At 42.2% G+C, this 19773-nt stretch overlaps 1 long non-coding RNA gene across 2 annotated transcripts in view; it reads right to left on the bottom strand.

The window, feature by feature from the left end:
* Positions 1 to 599: 599 nt before the first annotated feature.
* LOC137652131 (uncharacterized) overlaps positions 600 to 19773 on the bottom strand; it is a 38210-nt gene continuing 19036 nt past the window's right edge. Inside the window, exons 4-5 of one of the 2 annotated variants that reach the window (XR_011046200.1) lie at positions 8909 to 9219; positions 600 to 7656 (exon numbers count right to left, since the gene is read on the bottom strand). This is a non-coding gene — a long non-coding RNA (uncharacterized lncRNA). The remainder of the gene's footprint in view (positions 7657 to 8908; positions 9220 to 19773) is intronic. The other variant, XR_011046199.1, reaches the window with a different exon arrangement.

Here is a 19773-nt window from a genome sequence, read left to right as displayed (position 1 = left end):
TTACGAGAATACTTATCAAACTCTAGCCAGTCGAATTCCGACAAGACCACGCACTCATCACACCGATCTCCTAATTGGCAGGTTTTACCCCGGCAATTAGAACACACGGTATGTAGGTCGAGAGAGGCCTTGGGAAGACGTTTGTTACAATCCCTAGCAATACATTTGCGAAATTTAGGTCCAGGGATAGGAGAAGGGTCAGCCATTTTGAACAGTCAAAGAAAATCCAAAAACAAATCCAAAGTCATCAATAATAAACACAAGCCAAAAAAGGGTTCAAGAGTTTTAATTGAAGAGAAAAACACCTGTCACTGCAAAAGCTCAAACAACCAAAAAGAAGTACTTCACCAAATTGACGAAAAACTCCAGGTTAACAGCGAGCGGAATCAACTTGTCGACAAGACCGACAGAGAAGAACTGGAGCTGTTTACATATATATGCGGTATCTGGCCGATAGTCGGCGCTGGTGGTCACACCCGCAACCTTCATGGCGATCGCTCGCGAGTTTTTGTGTTTCTGTCGAGCCGTCCGAGACGTCAGCTAATATATATTCACCGGCTAAGTTTAATATTTAAAATGGTTATTTACATCTAAAGAAGTAAAGAAAACATTAGTACTAAACAAAACTGGGATGGAGCAAGTGGTTGGTGAAAAAAATTAACCTCCGAGAACTACTGATGTCATTTGTAATGCAACTCTCAACCATTCACATCAGAAGTCAACCAAACTACATATTCAGACAACACTGCTTTTTGTTGCTCTTCTAAGATTACAGCGCCTCTGGTAGTGTAGTCGCGTGTAATAAAGAACCTAGAAGTTAAGGCAACCCGTGTGGTCTTGTAATCGACCTTGATCGACATTAGCTGATCAACCACAAGAAAAAATTGGTTATTTACCATCTAAAGAAGTAAAGCAAACATTAGTACTGAAAAAAAAAAAACTGGGATGGAGCAAGTGGGTGGTGAAAAAAATTAACCTCCGAGAACTACTGATGTCATTTGTAATGCAACTCTCAACCATTCACATCAGAAGTCAACCAAACTCCATATTCAGACAACACTGCTTTTTGTTGCTATTCTAAGATTACAGCGCTTCTGGTAGTGTAGTCGCGTGTAACAAAGAACCTAGAAGTAAAGGCAACCCAGGGGGTCGTGTAATCGACCTTGATTGACATTAGCAAAGATAGGCTATATGGGAGATCACCCACAAGAAAAAATTGGTTATTTACCATCAAAGGAAGAAAATAATTTGGTTGAAGCAAGTGGGTGGTGAATGAGGTTAACCTCACAGAATTTCTGCTGTCATTTGCAATGCAACTGTCACCTGGGGGTCAAGCCCACTTATTAGGTGCCGGTCCCAAGCCCGGATAAGTAGGAAGTGTCGACGCGAGGAAGGGCATCTGGTTGTAAAAATCCCAGCCAAAACCCACGTAATGGAAGCCACTGTAGATGAACCAATGATTGCTAGGGCGTACCCTCTAGGCGACGCGCAGATATGTTGCCCCAACTCTGCAAGAAACAGACAAGGGCCACTGCAAAGTGGGCGAATGCTGTTAAAGAAGCGAGTCCCAAAATCTATTAGAATTGGCACCTTGAACGTTGGAACCATGACAGGACGTGGAAGAGAAGTTGCAGATGTGATGGAGAGGAGGAAAGTCCAGGTCCAGATTGTGTGTGTGCAGGAAACAAGATGGAAGGGAAATAAAGCCCAAGAGATTGGAGCAAGGTATATACTTTTTTATAGTGGATGCATTGAACGAGGAAGGAATGGAGTTGGAATCATACTAACTAGTAAGCTCAATAGTTATGTATTGGAGATGAAAAGACTACATAGTATAATGTGTATGAAACTAGATTGGGATGGAGAAATATTAAATGTTATCAGAGTGTATGCACCTCAGACAGGTTGTACAGAAGAGGAAAAAGACGATTTTCGGAGACAGCTGGATCAGGAAACGATTAACACAACAAATAAAGAACTGTTAATGATAGGGGAAGACCTAAATGCTCATGTAGGGAGAAATAGCCAGGCCCTGGAAAAAATACATGGAGGATGGGCTTTGGGAGATCAGAATAAACATGGTGAAAGGGTCATGGACTCTGCTGTAACCTTTGATATGGCAGTAATCAACACCTTTGGAAAACAGCCCAAGTATCTTACAACATATAAAATAGGTGGGCAAAAATCACAAGTTGATTTTGTATTAGGTAGAAGGATGCATCTAAGAGATAAATCTGTAAAATAGTCTCAAGAGAAGCTGTAAACCCTCACCATAGATTCTTGACAGTAGACTGGGATAGGAAGAGAACAATAAGAGGTAGACAAGAGATTATTCCCAAGATAAGATGGTGGAAGCTGAAAGAACCAGAATATAGGGACATATTCATAGAGAGGGTTTTAGTAGGGCTTGGCACCTTGGATTATGAGGATGTGGATGAGTGGTGGGAACGGAATAGTAGTATTCTGAAAAGAGTTGGCAAAGAAGTTTTAGGGATGTCAACAGGAAAAGGGCCAAGAGACAAAGAAACTTGGTAGTGGAATAATTATGTACAAGAGAAATGCAAAGAAAAGGTATGATGAAACAAGCACTGAAGATGATAAGGAGAGGGGTAGACTAGCAAAGAAAGAAGTAAAAGTGGCGGTGGCAATGTCAAAACAACAAGCATTGGATAATGTATAGGAAGATTTCAACACAGAGGGTCAAAAGAAGATTTACAAGATTGCTAAAGGAAGAAATAAAGCGACCAAAGATATCACCCACATTAAGCAGATAAAGAATGCGGATGGAGTGGTAATGTGTAGCTCAAGTGATATAAAAGGAAGGTGGAAGCAGTATTTTGAAAGATTGCTAAATGAAGAAAATCCAAGGTCTATTATTGTAGATGGAAATCCAAATTTTGGAATGGTAAGAGATATAGACAGAGAATAAATTAAGATTACCCTAAGCAAAATGAAAAATGGAAAAAAGCTACGGGACCTGATGAAATCCCAGTGGAAGTCTGCATATGCTTGGGGGAATTTGGAGCGGATATACTGCAGGATCTGATGAAAAAGATACACCGGAAAGAAAAGATGCCCAGAATGTGGAGGAATAACTTTTTAATACCCATATTCAAAGAAAAGGTGGTTATACAAAATTGTAATAATTATAGAGCAATCAAAATCCTCCCACATACTACAAAGCTTTGGGAAAGGATTATAGAGCATATGATAAGGGAAGAGACCAAGAATATAAAAGAGCAGTTTGGATTTATGCCAGGCAGAAGCACGACAGATGCAATGTTTGCACTAAGGCAGTTGATGGAAAAATATAAAAGCCAAAATACTTATAATATTTATTGACTTAGAGAAGGCTTATGATAAAGAGTTCCACGGCAGGAGATATGGAGATGTTTGAGAGAGAGGGGAACACCAGATAAATATGTTTGACTGATCAGAGATGAAGGAGCAGGCACACAAATAAGAAAGTGTGTTGGTTTGACTGACATGTTTGTAGTGTGAGTTGGGTTACACCAGGGATCGTTATTAAGCCCGTACTTGTATAATATAGTAATGGATGTAATTACTGAAAGTGTGAGGGAACAGTCACCATGGACCACGCTGTTTGCAGATGATATAGTTCTGTGAAATGAAACCAGAGGAGGATTGGAGGGGAAGCTGGAGAGAGGAATTGGGGAGCAAAGGGCTTAAGATCAGTTGACAAAAAGTGTGTGTGTGTTGCAACCCGCAGAACCAATTTAATGATATATATTTGCTGGGTGAAATAGTTAAGACAGAAAAATTCAAGTACCTACGGTTATATGCGGAGGAAACAGCAAAGCTCCAAACGGAAGAGAACAGAAGAATTCAAGCTGGATGAAATAATTGGAGAAGCGTATCGGGAGTGTTGTGTGATCGAAGGATAAACTTGAAAGTTAAAGTTAAAGGTAAATAAAACTGTAGTGAGACCTGCCATGACATATGGGGCAGAGACCTAGTCCATGAAAAAGATCTTTGAGAAGAAATTAGATGTTGCAGAGATGAGAATGCTAAGATGGATGGCTGGGATCACGCGACTGGATAAGGTTAGGAATGACTTGGTAAAGGGAACAACAAAGGTTACAGATGTGTCGAAGAAAATCCAAGAAAAGAGACTCCACTGGTTTGGGCCCGTAATGAGGAGAGACCAGGAGTAAGTTGGGAGGAGGTTGTTGGAGATGGATGTTCTACGTAGGAGGAGGAGGAGGAGGAGGGGGAGACCAAACAGAAGGTGGATGGTGTGTGTAACAGCAGATAAGGATGTAATGGGAGAATGTTATCCTTTTGGTATTTTGATTTTTTTTCTGTGAAATCGATTCATCATCCGACTCTAATATCTTTAAAAATTATCTCTGTTAGTAATATTGATTATAAAAATCATTCAAAGAAAATTTATTTCATCAACGAATGCATGTAACATTATTGCCATTCCCTTCTTATGTTTCTCTCTCTCTCTATCTGATACGTGGTCTTGAGTCCTTTTTTTTTCGTTTTGGCCATACTGGCATGAGAGAAACACGTAGGAGAAGCCGAATGGGCATGCTTCCCTGTCCATTAAAGATATTTGTTTTGGGTTATTAGAGAAGACATTGACGTATCCCTTTTCAAAGGTAAGACTTCGTTATAATCTAGAAGATTATTATAAGAATAGGGAATATTATGTTATAGAAAAAAGCGATCAGAATGGATGCATAGGCTTGCCAATGTCCGGTAAAGTTTGCATACACCCTCGTGGTCGTGTTGCATCATTTTACAAGACACCCTATTTATTCACTTAAGTACGATACATTCTTTTCTATAAAAAAAAGGGGGGATGTGAACATGTTAGTAACATCAAGACAACCTCGTTTTCCTGAAAACCATATTAACTGTACGAAAAGTAATGGTTCCTTATATGTAAATTTATTTTCAATGCCAAGAAGGCGTCACGAAGTAGCCGACCTGTAGGACACCTCGGGACTCCCCCTTTCCCTCTCTCCCATGGAAAATTCCATTGTTTACGATCTTAGATTGGGCTATACAATTGTATCTGAAAGCCCAGCAGATATTTTTCTTATCAATTGAATAGTTATACAGTATTTCCTTTGGAAAATAGTTTAGGCTATAAAAATTATTCAATGTCGTTAGGTATATGAGTTAACCTATGTCCTCCTATACCCTCCCTAACCTAGACACAGTGGCCACAGAAACTTTCTATAGCCTAGCCCAGAATTGCCTATAAACCTTGAGTAGGTTATTTTTAAAGAGGTTTGAGGAGGCCTAGCCTATGCTATATTGCATTAAAAGGGCATATTAGCCTAATTTACCTTGCTTAACCTTGTAAGATTTCCTTTGCCTCTTAAACCTTGAAGGTAACCTCCTCTATGTTCACATATATTATTTGTTCTTTAGGGAAATTGAAAACTATTGTTTCATATTATTGTAAAATTATTAAATAGAAGTATCCTGTAATTTTGTTTTGAAACTGAAGCATAGTAATTATATTTTTTTTTCTTTGTTATTACAAAGCTTTTAGAGGTAGGCATTATAATTTGAAGAATAAAAAAATTAAATAATTGGAATAAAAAAATTAAATAACTGTAATAATTACAGGGAACCAGTCTTGGAGACCTGTGATCATGAATCAGTCTGGGAAATCTGTGATCTTGGACTCAGTCTGGAAGATCAAATTATGGAACAGTGTACAACATTTTGAACTGAATAAAACTAGATAAGGATCACGTCTCTCTCTCTCTTACACGTCGAATGTCAAGTTCACTTTTGATGAATAACGAAAATTTATGTCAGGAGGAAAAGAAAAATCCACCGTGACAAGGAGGAGAGAGATCTCACAGTGGAGGACATCGGAGACAGAAGAAATTGGAAACGGCTCTCTAGAAATAGCGACCCAACATAGCGGAAAAAGCTTTAGTCGAAGAAGCAGATGATTTGTAATGAAACTGTCAACCATTAAGATACAAATCTTCATATCAGAAGTCAACCAAACTCCACATTCAGGGAACACTGCTTTCTGTTTCGCTTCTAAGATTGCAACGAGGAACCTGGAAGTTGAGGCTACAAGCGTGGTAGCGTAATCTACCATGATCGACATTAGCAAAGAAAGGTAATATGGGATATCAGCCACAAGAAAATTTTTTTTGACAAGTTTGTTAAGTGAAGGCCAAGATTCTGATAAGTATACTGGTGACATCAGTTATAGAAAGAAGACAATTTCTTCCTTGTATAACTCTATTTAGTCAAAATGATAACTGATGAGTCACCTGGAACACAGGAGATACAACCAGAGGTAATGAATAAACTGAGGTAAATGACATACAGTATCTAACTATCAGTGCAATATTACAATATTTACGTATGAGATTATAAATGCAATTTAAATGCAAAATTAGTAACTTTAACCATCTAAAGTATTCTTTTTAATAGCAGTGTTGACATACTTTAGCTAAAAAGACTTAGTTTATCTTTTTTCTACAATAGAAGAAACCTTTTTAATTTTTTTTCTTTCTTTTCTGTTGCAGATTTTGCCTTCAGCAGCTAGAAGTTTCCAGGTGGAAAGAATGCCTTGAAATAAAATTTGCACTATAAGTTATCATGTGTTTTTGTAAACCAAGTCATTTTTTGAAGACCAGTACTAGCAATAAGCTGGAAACATATTCAGGAAATATTATGGGAAAAAAAGTGTTATGTCTTTAAGATCTCAGTATATAATATTTGAGGAGAAATAAAATTTGACTTCACGACATCAGTATGTGATTTCTATACGGGTTAATAACATCGAAGGGGGCCTAAAGCCATTTAAATGTTTAGGAGTTAGGAGCTATTGTGGATGATTTTCTCTATCCCAGTGCTTGATCTATTGCTATGACATGATGTGAAATGTATCTACATGAAATTGATATTTCTAACAACAGGTGTTTTACCCAAATGTTGCGGTCAGAATATATTCAATATATTGTTATTGACTAATATAAAATGAATACAATTTCCTATGATAGCACTAAATAACTTCCCACAGTTCCTGGTGCTTGGCTTTAAGCCTAGATTTTACATTCCAATCCAACTCTGGTCCTTGACTTCTTGAACTACACACAATATTAAGTAGAAAAAGATAGTTTTTTCCCTCCAAGATATAGTGCTTGAGAATTGAATACTTAACTGGAGAAACCATTTACGACAACCAAATTGTGAAAAGTTTAAGTTGAGATTGAACTAAAATGTTAGGGGAAAGGTAATGGAAGGAACTGAAATTTGTCATCATTTGTGATACAGATGAATTTAATATATGCGATTCCTAAGTATGACTGGCTCATGAGATCAGGTAAACATTTTACTTTTCATATCTTTTTTTTTTTAGTTCAAATAAAAGTGGTAGAACAGAAACACATGTTCGTGAAGAGACCAGATAATGCTTTAAATGCTGACACTACCTTTATAGTTATTTACTTACTTGTAATAAGATTGTTAGAAATAATAAGTAAAACTCCACACTTTCTGGTCTTACAGCGAATCATGATACCATACAACTCTGAAACAATTTGGTATACGAGTTAGGCGAAATAAAACCTCACAAATCACCGACTGTTTCTTCAGGCTTGACCAAAACGTTCATGGGTATCATAGGTTTGCTTGAAGGATCGCCTGCAAAAATAAGAAAAGTTATAAAAACTTATAAATTTTATTCACTAAGGTTTCAAAGTTGTGGCATCAAGCATTAATTTCCCTTATCACCATTAGCTAAACTGAATACCAATTCCATGGGACAAGCTATAAAAAGACATTAATTCTTCTATTTAATTAGAATAGCCATATCTGAATACTACATGCAGGACACTTGTTCAAAACTAAAATTATGAATGTACTCGCATAATATTAAATAAGACAATGGTAAAAGGCAGCAAGCTTGAAGTTCATAGAAGTCTGTGGACACTTTTGCTCTTCTTGTAGACGCCTGAGGATTACTTACATAAAACGACGGATAGGTTTGCTTAAAGCAAGTAGAGCAATTCGTTTCATATGCTCAGTTGAAATTCTACCTTAGCATATTTTATGCTACATTTGATCAACAAAAGCTGCAAATTAGTTATATTTGTGGCCACTAACTTCAAGATATCTATAATTTTCCTGCAGCCTGCATCAGTAAATTCTATAGTAAATGTCATGAATATTTTGTGCTTATTAATGAGAAGGTGGGCCACACCCCAAGGAAGGAATATTATCACTTCTAACTCTATAAGGGTAATAAGTATAGCCTAAGTGGTGTATTGAAGATTTTCAAATTCCCACAGTGGTCCTTTATTCCTGTTCTCCAAGGGGGGCCGAATTCATTTCTGTTGATCGGATTCATTCGAAACAATAGTTATCCTAATAAAACATTTGCTCATTAGGAAAAATTATAATGGTTACAATAAAAACCAACTGTCATTTACAAATCAAACTAAATTCCCAAGTGATTTTCTTTTTTACGTGTAACCGTACAATTTGTAATGCACCTATCAAATAATTGTCAATACAATTCCTTGATATACAAAGACTGAAGAATTGTTCTAAGCTTCCTCAATATAACCACGACCATAAAAGTCTGGCAGCTTGCCTCTTCACACACAATCCAGTTCTCAACCATGATGGTTGTACACCAAATAAAGTGAAATTTACTGAAGATATGTCAAAATCTATACAGTTGGCTTCATGAATTTTAACACACCTTGGCAACTAAGGAGATATACAGTAACTACGAAATGTAGCAATGCCACGATTAAGATACAGTTCCAACTCCCATAACTTAAGCCCTATGTCAGTTCTTATTTTACTATGGTATCTATAATCTTAAAGTAAATATTGATGACATTTGATGTAAGTACTTTTAGTTGTACCCTGTAAGATGTATCCTTACCTTACTGTGATGCGTACCGCAACTCACGATGTTGAATACAGTATGTAGAGGTTTAGTCGCAAGGTCACAAAAGTACAGTAATGGTGGTTACTCTGTGCTATATTCCCTTTCCTTATTTATACTATGATACCTATAAAACCATCATTACTGTCCTCCTTAGTATATGAACAGATATTATAATTCCTCTTTATACTTACTGACTACCAGTTCCTTTTTCTGTACTTGGCTGTCTTTATTTTGGGGACCTTATGACGTAGTATTCTGCTTCCCCCATCAAGGTTTACAACTTGGCTTGTAGCAATAACAATAACCTGCAAATTCCTCAGAATAATCAGTCTCACTAATAAAAGATGTTATTACAGATGGTTACTTAGTTACCTTATACACAACCTTATAAAGGCTCAACTTCCGCAGCCCCCTTCCTAGTTTTGTATTTTTGTCCACCCCTTACTAAAGTTTCTAGGCATCATTTATCTATACATGCTTTACAATACAGTCAATGTCTTTAGATCATACACCGTCCTTTTATTTATTAATACACCATAATACACAAGAGAAAAGACAAAGTTATTTCCAATGCATGTAGGACTTTTGCCTTATACAGTGATTTATAAGTTCTCTAATAAGTAGTGAACATAAATCTTATAATCTGCTACGATTAAATGAAAATGAAATACCTACATCAATAAGCTTCCATGTGAAGTACAGTACGTATTGTACAGTAATCGTCATTCATTTTCATTGTAAGAACAGAAGTAATGTGGATTTCATTTCATGTCTAACACAAGGACAAGCGACAAAGTTGAAAGACGCACATCAAACTGACCTAAAGTGGGGTATTACTCTATGTTATTGTGCTTTCTTAGCCCCCCCCCTTTTTTTTTTTAACAAAATGGTATCTAATCATGGGAAGGTTCAACAAGGAGTCAGTCTTTGGTCTGGTTCCAAAGAAACAATAACTTGGTTAATAGATAATGAATTTGAACGAAGTTCAGTGCTCTTGAAGTGAAAGCCCCAAATTCTAAACTTTATATAAAATTTTCTATGGCTGATGCTCTTGTTATAAGCTGACGTGTTTACTGCTCCCAGGCATGCAAAGTTGTTGCCCTATCAGGAGGTTACCTAGGTGAATGCATGACTACCCTTGTTCCCATCAACTTACTCCAACCTGAAAGTCTGTCTATAGCTAAAGGAACTTTTCCAACACAGCATTGAGAGGAGGGTGGGTGATGCTCATGAACTTTGGGAAGAATTGATACAACTTTAATCAAACATGGCAAATTCGTAGATAATTTGTATTTTTCCTAACTATAAAAGCCTTAGCTATTTAAAAGGGGTATTACTTTCGGCGTAGCTGAAATGACGAGCCATTACTTTTTAACGAAGGTTTACTACCCACACCGCTAGTTGGGGAGGATAGCTTGCTACCCCCCCCCCCCCCCACCTCACACACCTGTGCTTGAGCTCACTTTGCTTGGAGGTAGGACTTCAAGGGGGATAGGGCTGGCGGGCAAGTTTGAATAAATAGCTAAGGTTTGTATAGTTAGGAAAAATACAAATTATCTACGAATTTGTCATTTGTTCCGTAACTGGAATACAAACCACGCTATTTAATAGGGGTGACTCACCCATTAGGAAGGGTGGACGTCCCAGCCAGTCTGGCTTTTGGCTTTGCCCGGGGGCTCGTTATTTGAGTGTGTAAGCACCCAAGAAATAAGGAGTCCCCGCACCTCGCTAAAACCTTGCTACACAAGGACTGCGACCTACGCAAGCTGTGTGTGAAGGTATGAAGTGTGACTCGTCCTAGGAAGTTGTTCTGAAGTTCTTTAGATGGAAACTTGTAGACTAGGACTCTCCCAATACCACCTCGTTAGGGTATGGGGACGTAACAGTATTAATATTAATGCTAGGAACACAAGGGAGCATGGTTTACCTACAGTGGTTTGAGGTCAGCTATGCAGAAAACCCAGGATGCTGCCTTCCCCAAGAGAGGGGATGATGAAGAAAAGAATAAGGGCCAGTCAAACCTTTTCATTCATGCAGACTTAAACAGGGTAACAATGCCCTCAACCTTCTGCTACTTGTCCAATAAGGAGCTTGATGTTTTAAACTAGCTGTTGTGCAGCCACCACAGGGCCGATAGCAAACGTATTGAGTCTCCCGTGGGTCAAGTCTTGCAGGTAGTGGGATGTGAATGTTGTTAGACGTTTCCACACCCCCACTTGAAGAACCTACATCACTGAAAAATTTCTTTTGAAGGCCAGGGACGTAGCTATGCTCCTGACATCATGTGCTCTAGGGCGACGTGATGGAGGAGGGTCTGGATTCAAGGCCAGGTCAATGACCCTACATTCGCAGAGATGGCGTTCTTGGTGACCCTCCTCTTAGTCCTTCCTGTGCTGATGAATAGAGCTGGCACATGAGGACGGGCTGCAGCTGTTCTTTTGAGGTACAGCCTCAAGCTCCTTAATGGGCATAGTAAGAGATGGTCTGGGTCATCTGTTACAGAATGGAGACTAGAAATCCGGAAGGAGTCGAATCGAGGATCCGCCACTCCAGGATTCTGAGTCTTAGCAATAAACTCAGGGATGAAGCTGAACGTTACCACCCCCCCCCCCCCCATCCCCTTGAATAGGCGATGTAATACGAGAGACCATGAAGTTCGCTGACTCGCTTAGCCGAGGCCAAAGCTAGCAGGAATACCGTTTTCCAGGTTAGGTGGTGATCTGATAACTGGCGTAATGGTTCATAGGGAGGTCTCTTAAGAGACCTGAGAACTCGAACCATGTTCCATGGGGGAGGGCTCACTTCTGACTGAGGGCAGGTAAGTTCATAACTACGTATGAGTAGAGAAAGTTCTAGCAATGAAGAAATGTCCATTCCTTTCAGCCTGAAGGCTAGACTTACGGCTGAGCGATAGCCTTTCACTGCCGAGACTGAAAGGCGCATTTCTTCCCTCAAATAGACGAGGAACACAGCTATCGTTGTAATAGTGGCATCAAGTGGAGAGATACCCCTTCCACGACACCAACCACAGAAGACTTTCCACTTAGCCTGGTAGACTGCTGCCGAAGACTTTCGCAGGTGTCCAGACATCCTGACAGCAACTTGTTGCGAAAATCCTCTCTCAGAGAAGAGATACTGGATAGTCTCCAGGCGTGAAGTCGTAGTGAACCTATGGCTTTGTGGAAGATGTTGGCATGTGGTTGTTTGAGTAGATTGTGTCGTGGAGGGAGTTTTCTTGGTAGCTCCGTTAGGAGTTGCAGAAAGTCTGGGAACCATTCCGCGTGGTGCCATAGCGGAGCTATGAGGGTCATTGAAAGATTGACCGATGTTCTGGTCTTGTTGAGTACCCTCCTCATCAGACAGAACGGGGGAAAGGTGTAAACGTCGATGTTGTCCCACCGTTGCTGGAAAGCATCTTGCCAGAGAGCTTTGGGGTCTGGGACTGGGGAGCAGTACAGCGGGAGCCTTAAGTTCAGGGCCGTTGCGAAAAGATCCACAGTCAGAGAACCCCACAAAGTCAGGACTTTGTTGGCTACTAGATGATCCAAAGACCACTCGGTACTCACTATCGGAGAAGCTCTGCTCAGATTGTCGGCAAGCACATTACTTTTGCACGGAATGAAGCATGCTGATAGTGGTATCGAGTGGACTTCGGCCCATCTCAGTATCTCTACTGCTAGATGGGATAGTTGCTGCAAAAAAGTACCTCCTTGTTTGTTGATGTAGGCCACTACTATGGTGTTGTTGCTCATCACCACCACAGAGTGACTTGCCAGGTACTGTTGGAACTGTTGAAGGGCCAGAAAGACGGCCTTCATCTCTAGGAGATTTATATGGAGGTACTTTTCTGACTGAGGCCTGAGGTTGTGTGGTGCAGCACGTGGGGCTCCCACCCTTTTTTTTGAAGCGTCCGAAAACAGCATCAAATCCCGGGGGAGGACGAAAAGATCTACTCCTTTTCGTAGGTTCTCGTCTGCCACCCACCACTGGAGATCCGTCAGTTCCGCAGGTCCCATGGGGATCTGGATGTCCGGGGAATCGTACCATTGATTCCACCGGGACTTGAGTTGCCACTGGAGGGATCTCATCCTGAGGCGACCGTTGGGAACTAGACGAGCCAGCAATGAAAGGTGACCGAGGAGACGTAACCACGATTGACCTGGAAGAAGTTCTCGTCTGAGAAAAGGTCTTGCGACCTTCCTCAGCCTTGCTATCCTGTTGTCTGATGGGAAAGCTTTGTGGAGATTGGTGTCTATAATCATTCCTAGGTATACCAGTCTTTGAGTGGGAAGCAGTGAGGACTTCGAGATTCACCATGATCCCCAGATCTTGGCAAAGTCTCAGAATTTTGTCTCGGTGTTGAAGAAGGGATGACAACGAGTCTGCTACGATTAACCAGTCGTCCAGATAACGGAGGAGACGGATGCCAATCCTGTGTGCCCAAGATCATATTAGGGTGAAAACACTGGTGAAGACTTGTGGTGCTGTGGAGAGACCGAAGCACAGCTCCTTGAACTGGTACTTTCTGTTGTCTAGGCTGAATCTTAAGTACTTCCTTGAAGACGGATGGACTGGGATCTGGAAGTACGCGTCCTTTAGGTCCAGTGTGCACATGAAGTCTTGCAGTCTTACTGCTAGTCTGACCGTGTCCGCCGTCTCCATGCTGAACGGAGTTTGTTTGACAAACTTGTTCAGAGCTGAGAGGTCGATGACTGGTCTCCAGCCTCCAGACGCCTTCTTTACAAGAAAGAGTCGACTGAAGAAGCCTCGAGATTCGTCGAGGACCTCTTGGGGAGTGCCCTTCTTTAACAGGGTCTGGACTTCTGCCAGAAAGGCTTGCCCCCTTGCCGATCCCATGGCAAGGGAGCTCAATGACACTGGATTTGTTGTCAGGGAGGTAGAGATGTTATGAACGGGACACGATATCCTAGACTGATCGCGGAAATTGTCCAGGAATCGGCCCCGAGTTGCTTCCACCTGTTTGAGCAACTTTGTAGGTATCCCCCCACTGGTGGACATGCAGGGGGACTGGCTATCCTAGCGTTTGCGGCCTCAGCTGCTCCCTCTAGGATTCTTGCCTCCCCTGGAGGACTTTTTGACTTTCCTTCCTTTGACAGGAAAGGGCTTAGACACCACGGTCTTCGCTGCTGTCGTCGTTTTAGCGGTCTTGACTGGACAGGACTGGTGTGGTGCTGGAGGCTTATAGGGTTTAGATGTTAAAGCCCTATGAAGGAGGGAGTCTTGATGAGACTTCCTCCACCTCTCAGCGGCCTGTTCCACATCCTTACGCTCAAACAAGATGGATCCCTCTAGAGAGGAATGTCTGAGCCTATTGATCTCGGTGCTAGCGACCTTCTGATGAAATCTCTCAGCTACTGCATCCCGACGTTTCAGAATGGTATTTGCCCACAAGTTCAAGACTTGGTGGGCCAGAAACTCGATCGTGCGTGTACCTGAGAGAAGAAAGGTCTCATTAGCTTTCCTGGTACGTTATTTGGAGAAATCCTCAGAACGTATCAGGATACCTAAGGTCCCCCAACCAGATGTCCTGGTTAAAGATCTGGGTTGCAGGAAATGAGACCTGCCGGTTGGAGAGTCTCTCAAAAGGGACTCCCCTGGTAAGCTCTTCCAGCGAGTGGTGAAGGGGAAGGGCTAAGGGGAAGGGCTAAGGGGAAGAGCTAAACAAGGCTCCTTAAGGATCTCAAAGTACTTCCTCTGCTGTACGCGAGGAGGTGGAAGGAGCTTGTTGGTGGCACTGGAATGGTTGGAGGAGGACATCTCGGAGAGCTGTAGAGAGACCTTGTCCCTGGTACTCTTAACCCCTTGAGACCAGGGCAGTGCTGCACTGGTCTTGGAGGGTTTCTGAGTACCAAAGACACGGTCCAAGACCGTGTCCTTGCCCTCTCGAGGAGGGATCTCTGGGTCGGAAAACTTGAGAGCCCTCAGAGTCAGAACTTGCCAAAACGCATGTTCTGACTCTTGCTGGTCTCCTTCTGATGTAGGACTTGCAGCGAAGTCTCCTGTCCCCAAAGGCTCTTCTTGGGGAGAGTCGCGGATGTTCTCCGAGTGGCTAGCTGGCTCCATCCTAGTCCTAGTAGAAGACTTCAGTAATGTTTTAGAGTCCTTAGATTCCTTCCTGGGAAGGATGTAGGACTCCAACATTGACGAGGATGGCATGTTCTTTTCAGTCCCCACGTGAGAAGACATCTCGACGCGAGGAGAGGTTTCCCTCATTGGTGCGATGGGGGAAGTCTCTCCTCGCGTGATTCCCGAGAACGGAAAATCTTCGTCCGTAAGGGAAGGAGAGTGAGTCTGGGGGAAAGAAGGAACCTGCCTCGAAGGCTTGCGTGGAGTCAGTTTTGCCCTTGGAGAAGTTACCGCGTCTGGAACTCCTCTTTTTCTCTTCAAAGGGGTAGAAGCAGCCAAGGATCTGTGCCCCAATTCAGAGAAGACAGGCTTGAACGCCTGTGTTATGGCTCTAATCAGTGCACCGAACCAGGGCTGTTGGCCGACACACGCGCTGTCAGACATACCCCTTGAAGGGACAGGGATTGAAAGATCCCTGGGAGGAGTTCTCATCATTGGTGGGTTTGCCTGAAAAGGCTTTGGGATCCCGGACCCCTCTAGATGTTTCCCTTCTCCCACTATGCGCGCTGGTATGCGCTTGCGGGGAGGGGAATGAGGCTATGGCGACCTTGCCGTTCGTAGTTCAGCAGTCTCGCGGGCGGGAAGATATTGACGCTCGTGCGAGGGAGAATACTGGGAATCGCGTGCGGGAGACTGATGGCGCACAGGAGCACGTGCAGGAGACTGTGGGCGCGCAGGATCAAGGTGTCGAGTGCGCGCGTGCCTGTACCAGTCGTAGGGCGCGCGCAGGAGAAAGACCCCTAGCGCACGGGCGCACAGTTGAAGCCTGTGCTGCTCGTGGGCGCGCGTTAGAATGTGGGCGTGAACCTGTAGGAGAGGATGGGCGAGTGCGCGAGCGTATCCTTGCGGATGCGTGTGGGCGATGGCGAGCGCTGGAACAAGGGAGATGTCACTATAGTTGACTTCCCAGTAGAGCCCAGATCAGTAGATCGTGGGTGCGCAGGAGAAATAACCACTGGGTGTGAGTGCCGGCGCGGGAGAGAGCTGGCGCGCAGGTGAGGGTTGGTGCGCACCTGGGCGTAAGCGCGTATGCTTAGGTTCAGGCAAGGCCTGGCGCGCAGGAGAACGTGGGCGCGTATGTGCATGAGTGCGTACAAAGCGCACAGAAGAGCTGGACTCCTGTTGGGATGTATGTGCGTGTTGGTGCATACGCCCTTGATGCCCTGTGTTAGGGTTTGTTGACGGGGCCTGACGAGTTACTATAGCGCGCTCGTAAGGTTTCGTTGACGCATAGCGCGTATCTGGTTGGCGCGCCTTACCGTGCACAGATGAAACCTTGCTATGTTTATATAAGAACGGTGATGGCAGGTCGGCAGGTCTGTCGGGTGGAAGGTCGACGTGTCCTTTAACAGGACGATCTTCCACCGAAGGAGATCGCGAACGATCTGCAGAAAGGTCCAGGACCAATGCAGGAACAGTGATTGGTGATCGATGTCGAGGCTCCTCTGCGGGGGACTGCATCGAAGATGTTGAACCGAAGAGGCGCCTCCTCACCGCAGGTGAAGGAAGGCCTCTCTGGCGAAGAGGAAGGCGAGCCTTGCGACGAATGTGCCCTCTGGGGACCGTAGGGTCAGCGAGCTGACCTTCTGCAGTCCTCCGAAGAGGAGTCTCTTGTAAGTGAACTCCTCCGAGGGGAAGAAACACTAGCAGGAGAGACTGTTGGACTTAAGTTTCTCCCTCGATGGTTGAACAGGAATGGGAGAAACTAAGCCGTCAGCTACCGTAGGGTTTGAAGAGGCAGAGGTGATGGGTGATACCGCATTGGATACCTGACACCACGACGTCGACAAGAGACAGAGTACTAACCTCTGTCGGTGATGGCGATTGCTTGACAGAGTGTAACGACTTTTCGTCCGACAACATCTCGTTCACGTCTTTTTGTCTAATGTCTTTTCGTCCGATGAACTTTTGGTCCAACGACATTTGGTCCAATTTGAAATCGTTTCAAATCATAAAAGATAAAGAAAAAACCCAATTCAATCCATAACTTGCCCAATAGAAAATTAAACCCGCAGAACATTTTATAGCGGAATGAAACCCATCTGCAGCATTGTTTGTGCTGGGTAAATCTTGAAGAATACGCTCATTAACATTCCATACATCTAATGGGAAAATAGATGGATCTCTCCTTCTCGCACCAAACCCTCTTACGACTCCCATGTAAGTCACATCAAAGTGAGCAATTATTTTGGAAGGTACTTTGTCATCGTCTGTCAATTCCTCATTGGCCTCTTTAACACCTTCAGTAGGGAGAAATGGTAATACTGAAAAAAATCTTACTTTGAGCAATTATTTTGGAAGGTACTTTGTCATCGTCTGTCAATTCCTCATTGGCCTCTTTAACACCTTCAGTAGGGAGAAATGGTAATACTGAAAAAAATCTTACTTTAAGACAGAATTCAGTGTGTTTGTTATTTTTTTCTTTGAGACCTAGATCAACAAATTTTCTAAATATGGGCTGCCCAAAAGAAACAAACATGCCCCGATGGATGAATTAGGGAATAATGATTTAAATGTCTTAGGAATCGCAACTTTGAAATCTGCCATGAGATTAATTAGATCTACATTAGGTTGCATAATTTTCAATTGATCGAAAACCGATTCATATGTCTGCCTAGTTTTATTCTGCAGTAATGTAAAGACCCTAGGGAAACTGCTACCATTAACTTGTACCTGAATGCAAAATAGTTGATACCACTGTTCCGACACAATTTTTTTTGTCTCATCACATGCCCAATGACAATATGATGGTATATCTTCGAGAGCTCTTTCGGGTGCAAATATAAGAATTCTTTGATGATCCTCGATGCCTGAACAACATCTTAGAAACTGATCACCATTATCAAGTTTACCGTATTCGGCAGGGATTTCAAATCCATGTCTAGCCACTGGATTGGCAGGGAATCCGGAATGCTTTTGTCGGCACCTTTGAATAGTCTTTTAAAGTACTTGGATGCGAGGGAGCTGGGAACAAGTATTTTCAGTTATCTCTGTAAACTCTCTTGATAATATACTACGCGAACTTACTGCTATGATTTCAATAGCTTCTTCCTTAATTTCAGCAACTGCTTTTCTAGCATGCAATGCATCTAAATATGAGGGATGAAGGTGCTGACCAGAAGAATAAATAAATTTTTGGTACATTGTGTTCCATAACCGTGTGAATGCGCACTGAACACAGCTGCTTTTTCTCACACCTCCAGTGTTCTTTTCCAAGTTTTGTATTATTGAATGAAAATCGTAGATGTAATTATTTTCATCTACTACTTTTCTTTTTTTCTTTGTTGATGGTATGATCTTTGCCATTTCGGGATAGGCAGATTCAGAAACTGTAGTACTAAACTTGCAGCACACTATATATATAGTACCATACTGAAGACAGATGGAAAAAGAGAATGTTAAGCATGTGTAAGTAAGCCTTAGGTTTTTATAATGTATTAGCTTACTTAGGTTAGTTTTTAAGTTCCTCTTTCTTTTTTGAAGGCTGTAAAGTTCATGGTTAGTTCGCCTTCTTGTTAGTAGGGGTCTCCTCACTCCAGCGGTATTTTTGTATAGTCTTGTTGACTAATCCTCCCTGTTTCTCCCCTCCATATTTTGGCTTTGCTGAGTTGACTTAAGACCGGGTTTCCAAGCTGCAGGCAGTTGGTATCTGCACCCTGATTTGTGAGCCTATTACCTCTGGATTTACAGCAAGTCTCTGAACGAATATATATATATCTTCACATCAGCTGGCCGTTACTTCACATCTCTGCCATTTTATTATTGCCTCTGGTGCAGTACTTGCCAGAGGGGCCTCGCTTAGCTACGGTAAGGAGTGTCATTCATTTCTTGTAAAGTATTGACCAAGATTACGGGGATCCGGCGTCCATGATCATGAATGAGTATGATTACGGCTGTGCTGCAGTGTCAGATTAATTTTCTGTTGGAGCTCGATAATGGTATTGAGTTGCCGTCCGCTGCTCTTATTGAAATACTTATGGGAGGAGACCTTCATCATCTCATCATCCGTTAGCATGTAAAATTTAGGTTATTCCTTTCTTTTCGTTGTTTTCTATTCCTCTCTGGGGCCCCTTTCCTCCTTCAGAGGTTGAATGTGTTGCGTGATAATTTGGGTATATGTTTCGTAAGTGGTATTTTTTATTTAATGTTAATGCTGAGGCCTAGCTATTATTTTCTGAATTTTATTGAATTGTAATATATATTGGATTTTATTTCATTGTTTTGTTATCCCCCTTGAGTTATTCTTGTGCTGCATTTACCTGGGCTTGCTTCCACCTTTGTGGATTGCTGCCTTTTGAACACCTAAGTATTGATTATTTATGGTCCTGTAGACCTAGTGTGTGTTGTGGTCCAACAAGGCCATTACACATGACAAATGGAGTAATTAGAAAAGGATCAAATTACTTTATAATAAAATCCAATAAGGTCTAAACTTTTAACACAGAACTGAAGTAAATGGTAATAACAATCCCTTGAAACGCTTGTTTTCTTTAGAAATTGGACCAAATGTCGTTGGATCAAACGTCCATCGGACGAAAAGACATTGGACAAAAAGACGTGGACGAAGTAAAACCTCCTTGGAGGGCATACCCTGAAGCCCCAAGGAGGAACAAAGCTCAAAAAGGGGGATTAGTGACATATCCTCCCCCGGGGGGAGAGGTGGAGCTGCTTCGCTAGGGGAAGCAACGTCATCTCTCGAGCCCCGAGTTTGG

This window comes from Palaemon carinicauda, chromosome 13, assembly GCF_036898095.1.
Source record: "Palaemon carinicauda isolate YSFRI2023 chromosome 13, ASM3689809v2, whole genome shotgun sequence".
NCBI classification, from domain to species: domain Eukaryota; kingdom Metazoa; phylum Arthropoda; class Malacostraca; order Decapoda; family Palaemonidae; genus Palaemon; species Palaemon carinicauda.
Note: the sequence above shows the minus strand (reverse complement) of the source record. Positions and strands in the feature narration are given on the sequence as shown.